This window comes from Suricata suricatta, chromosome 7 (genome assembly GCF_006229205.1).
Source record: "Suricata suricatta isolate VVHF042 chromosome 7, meerkat_22Aug2017_6uvM2_HiC, whole genome shotgun sequence".
In the NCBI taxonomy this organism is placed as follows: domain Eukaryota; kingdom Metazoa; phylum Chordata; class Mammalia; order Carnivora; family Herpestidae; genus Suricata; species Suricata suricatta.
Genome location: NC_043706.1, coordinates 385,896 through 391,763, shown reverse-complemented (window position 1 = coordinate 391,763; position 5,868 = coordinate 385,896). Strand labels below are relative to the sequence as shown.

The 5,868-nt window shown below is 37.8% G+C and overlaps 1 pseudogene; it reads left to right on the top strand.

The window, feature by feature from the left end:
- The first annotated feature begins 4,977 nt into the window (after positions 1 to 4,977).
- LOC115296426 overlaps positions 4,978 to 5,868 on the top strand; it is a 7,058-nt pseudogene continuing 6,167 nt past the window's right edge.

Below are 5,868 nucleotides of genomic sequence, written 5' to 3'. Positions count from 1 at the left end.
ATTGAAGTTGAGTAATTTTAAAACACTAATCTTTTTCAGTATCTAAAAACATCTTTCCTTTACTTCATTGTTTTAATGATATTCATACATAAATTCCAGTAAACATATACATAGTATTCTGGAAAAAACTTCCATATTTTTCTTGTAACTTTTTAAACATCTTGTGCATTTTATTTTAATTTTATTCAATTTTATAGTCTTTAGTTCCTTTCCCTGTTGGGTTTATCCAACCAAATCTGTTCTCTGTGTTTCACAATTTTATTTCATTTCTGTTGATTTCTTTTTTCCCCATTTCTTTCCCTCAGCTGAACTCCATTCCTGCTCATCTCTTACATTATGTATTCTTTGAGTTCTTAGATTTCTGTGCTGTCTTCTATCTTCACGGAACTAATTATTTCCTGAGTTTTTCTTTTTAAATGGAAAGTGATCTCATATCCTCATATTCTGCATAGTAACATTTAGAGAATGAGGTGAGGGCCCCTTTGCATCTGCTATTTGCTCCTCTCCTGAACCTTCCACGCTCATTGATGATTACACTATTTAGAAATCTGGAACTCATTCCTTATTTACTACAGTCAAGTTAAAGGGTTTTTTTTTTTTTTCCTGGATCATCCAATTCAGAATATTTGTGTTGGGAAAGAGCAAAGTCCATGCTTTGAACTGTAAGAATGTTCTTTCAACCCAATGTCACACTTATAAGGAAGATTTTAGGCTGTAGTTTTGTGCTGTCAGCTCAGATTTCCTGCTCGCAGTCTGTTCACGGTCACTCTCCTCCCCACCCACATAACAAGAGAAAATATCCTTCAGAACGGCTGTGTCCTGTGTGGTTCTTCCAGAAGTCCAGAGGGGGTAAGAACCGTCTCCTGATAGGCTCCACCCTGCTCTGTGCTCAGAGGCCCCTTAGCTTACCATCCTTCAGCTCCTCAGAGTAGGAGGCATCCTTTCTTCTGCATATTCCACACCTGTCTGACCTTCACTAACCCTGGACTAGTTTTCTATTTTAGGATCCATGTTTCAGAGGTCAGCTGCTTAAATAAAGCTTGCATTTCCCCTTTATTATTGTCCTTATTGTTTTGAGGTGATTTCTCAGAGGAGAAGAGGAAGTAATGATGCCTACCACACTAATGCTAGAGTTTTGACCTATCTGTATAAATAATCTCTAGGGTCACTGACAAGGCTTACAGTCTCTAATTCTATTACCAAGCTATTTATTGATAAAAACTACTGAAATTTTGGGGGGAGGGTCACATATCTATTAAATGGCAGTTTTCAGGGAGTATTAATTGGCCAGTGTATCCTCAATGGGAGTGACAAGCCAAAGTTTAAATAACAAATTACGGCTTTCAGGCATAAGATAACTCTGTCAAATAATCACCGCCATAACCTCTCACCTCTTCTGTCCGTGGTTGTGAGTCTGGGACCATCTGTCAGGGGCACCATTACTGAAGGCACCCTTCTTTGCAGAAGTCAGAAAATTCATTGTTATTGAAATATATTTGGAATTTCAACTTATACAAAACCAGATGTGATAGAAAAAATGAAACTTACAGTCATAATTATAGGTGGGTTAAATGTCTCATCATTACCTGTGTTACCTTGTGACAACCGTAGGTTCGAGACACATGAAGTTCTTGCACAGAAACTGGAGTAATAACACCATCAGTAAAAGTATTTCATGATGGAACCAGACATAGAGATGTATTTTGAATTGCAAAGCATTATTCATTTGATCTTATATTAACATTAGTTCAAGTAAATGATGATTTTAACTTCCATGCATACTTGAAAGAGTGGCAGTTAGTTATGGAAGCTTCTGGGATGTTTTTAATGAACCTCCTGGGATTATTTTACGATATGCCTTACTTGCTAATGTGATAATCGAGTGTCCCTAAGGTCTTCCCAGACTCAACACATTTCAACATTGCTGTTTGGGGAAGTGACCCATGATCTTTCACATGGCCGGTTTCTCCTCTGAATCATATAAATGGTGTAGTTCTCCTTCGACAGGAACAGGAGTATCTCCTGTATGATCCCAATGGCAAGTGGGAGAAATCTTGTACGTAGAGAATTATTACATTTTCAGTCATATTTAGGTAAAGAAAGAAACATTTCCTACTTTTAAAAAGTTAGATAATTTTCTCCAGAACATTCTTGGGAAAGTCACTCAATAGAAAATCTCTCTAAGGGGCGCCTGGGTGGCTCAGTTGGTTGAGCATCTGGCTTCAGCTCAGGTCATGATCTCACGGTTCGTGGGTTCAAGCCCCGCATCGGGCTCTGTGCTGACAGCTAGCTCAGAGCCCAGAGCCTGCTTCAGATTCTGTGTCTCCCTCTCTCTCTCTGACTCTCCCTTGCTCATGCTGTCTCTCTCTCTCTCTCTTTCATAAATAAATAAAACATTAAAAATTTTTTAAAAAATCTCTCTAAGCTTAATTAGGGTATATGACTATAAAATTACATTGTCCTTAGAAAAAAATCTACAAAATTCTCAAATTAAAGAAATTTGCAAAAAATGCTTCTGGCTTTTATACCAATTTTCTTTCCTTCAAAGATCGAAATATATGCTATATTCTAAATTATTTCTAATGAAATGAACACTAAAAATAAAAATGAATATTTGTGTTTTTGTTTTTTATATACCGAACTCATGAATTCATTTTAAAAACATTTGTTAAGTGCCTAGGGGTTACTTATGAGGCTGCTATATAAATTAAAAGTTTATGTCTGTGAAAGAAAGAGTTAACCTTTGTTTTACGAAGTATCATATAATAAATTCAATTTTGTGTGCATGTAGTTTGGGAAGTTATTGTTATAAAAGCTCGTGCAAATGTCCCAAAATGAGCTAAAATTGTAAATCAGAGGCTGCAAACAATGAAAGGGCCAGAAGACCTAGGCTGTTAGTTATCTGTACAAAATTGGTAATGGAAGCCATGCAGCAGAGGAGGGAGGGAGAAAGGAGAGCGCATTAGAACACCCTGGGGACAGAGCAGCAGGCAGGGTGCCCTGGGGGTCAAGAGAGCAGCCAGGCAGAGTCTTTGTGAAGGCAAAGGGCAGCTCAAACGTGGGGGCACTAGCCTGCCACTGAGAATTCACGTAGAAAAATAATGTGGAAAAGACTACTGGTCTGGGAGCTGGGAGCTAGGAATTCATTTTTGTGCATGAAAGACCTTGTTTATTTTTAAATTTTTAATTAAGTTTTCATTTAAACTTAATGAAATACATTACATGTAACTACATGTAATACATGAATATACCTAATACATGTAAATTAATTATGTGAAATAAATTACATGTAATATTCATCTCAGGTGTACAAGTTAGTGATTCAACACAATGCCCCGCTCTCAGCACAAGTACCCTCTTTATACCCTTCTGTTTCTCCATCCCCCACCCAACCTACCTCCACAGGTATATACATATAAACTATTTTAGTTGAATATTTGGATGGAGGTGGTTGTTTTCTAAAGTATGATTAACATAAAATTTTATATTACTTTCTGGTATATCATATAATCATTCAACAATTTTATACATTTCTCAGGGCTCGTCACAATAAATACATGCAATGCCTATCATCTATTTAACACCTTCCCCTGCCACTCCCCTCTGGTGACCATTAGTTTCTTCTCTATTGTGTAGAGTCTAGGTTTTTGTTTGTTTTTCTCCTTTAATCTTTGTTTATTTGGTTTTTTTCTTAAATTCCAAATATGAGTGAAATAATATGGTATTTGTCTCTCTCTCACTGACTTATTTCGCTTAGCATAACACACTCAAGTTCTACCAAAGTCTTTGCAAATGGCAAGATTTCATTCTTTGCTTTGGTTGGGTAATAGTCCATTGCATATATGTATATATGCCACTTCTCCATCTATCAGTCATTGGACGCAGTTGCTTCCGTAGCTTAGCTATTGTGAATAATACTGCAATAAACATGTGGTTTCATGTATCCCTTTGAGTTAGTGTGTTTGTTTTCTTTGGATAGATTAAGAGTCAAATTAATGGAACATTTGGTCATTCTAATTTCAATTTTGGGGGGACCTATATACAGTTTTCCACAGCAAATGCTTGGATTTTTACAAAGAAACACTTTTTTAGATATGAAAGGAAAGAGGCAGATGTGATCATCCATGTTTCTTTTAATAAATTTCAAATATTCATGGATGTTTTCTCTGTCCTGATCCTGAGGACAGTCATGCAATATGAACAAAAAATAACACTGCTCCCCTTCCGAGGTGGTTTAATATTTTAAATGCATGAGTAATAGAATGGAAATTCTTGTAGAAGGAGAGGAAGGACACAAATGAGTATCAGAGATGGAGTGTAAAATGGAGAGATGGATACTGGAAGTAGTCGATGGTGGATGCAAAACTATAGATGAAAAATGGCATTACAGGGAAAGTAGGAGAATGCTATTCTGGGAGCATGTGGAGAAAGACAAATAATACTTGGAAACCCAAGATTTGAGATGAAAGAAAACATTTTGACTTTAAAATATAAAATCAGAAATTGTAGATAGCAGAGTGCAAATGGAGACCCAAACTGAGCCCATGTAGCTTAAGCATTAGAAAAGGGGAATAAAATCTGAATTTTTATAGAATCATAAAACCAATTTTTACAGATTCCAAACCCCCTTCTCGGCATTCCGATTAATAAAGAGAAGTCCATTGAGTTTCATCAACCTTTCGTTTCAGGCTTTTCCTATGAGAATTTTTGCAGGTTTTAGCCATGGCATAGAAGCAGACAGAAAACTGAGAGTATGGATCCTGTAGGCAGGTCACCCAGGATAAATTCTAGACCTAATTGGATAAACAGAACAAACACTCGATGAGATGTTAATATGTAAATACTGATGTGTTCTTTGATTATGTGATATATTTCTTGCCAGCTATAATTCCAGTAATATTGTTTATAAACACCCTCATTATTGCTTCCAGTGAGTTGATGTTTTGTTTTCACAGCTGATATTAGGAGAACAGGACAATGGTCAACGATAGCCACTTTGGTGGATTTATACTTCTTGGATTCCAGGAGCAGCCGCAGCTGGAGATGATCATCTCTGGGGTTGCCTTTCTCTTCTACACCATTGCCTTGATGGGAAACATGGCCATCATCCTGCTGCCACTACTGGATGAACATCTACAGACCCCCATGTACTTCTTCCTTAGGAATTTGGCCATCTTGGATCTCTGTTATACCACAAATATAGTCCCACAGATGTTGGCCAATGTCTGGGGTAAGGACAAAAATATCTTTTTTGGTGGCTGTGTGCTTCAGCTTTTCACTGATGTGACACTAAGCACAGTCGAATGTTTGCTTCTGGCTGTGATGTCTTATGACCGGTTCAATGCTGTCTGCAAGCCTCTGCACTACATGACCATGGTGAATCCCAGCTCTGTTGAACCCTGGTGGCCATGAGCTGGGGAGTTGGCGTCACTAATTGCATGATACTTTCTCCCTATGCCATGAGTCTTCCTCGATGTGGGAACCACCATCAGGATCACTATTTTTGTGAAATGTCTGCAATGGTCAAGATTGCATGTGTGGACACTACAGCCATGGAGGAAACCTTATTTGCATGATGTTTTTTTTATTTTCCTCACACCACTCCTTCTCATTCTGGTTTCTTATGGCTTCATTGCTGTAGCTGTGCTCAGGATCAAATCTGCATCAGGAAGACAGAAGGCATTTGGGACCTGTTCCTCCCACCTCATTGTGGTGTCTATCTTCTATGGGACTGTTATCTACATGTACATCCAGCCAGGAAACAGTCCATCTCAGGATGAAGGAAAATTTCTCAGTATCTTTTATTCCATTGTTATTCCCAGCTTGAACCCCCTGATCTACACGCTAAGGAATAAGGAGTTCAAGGGG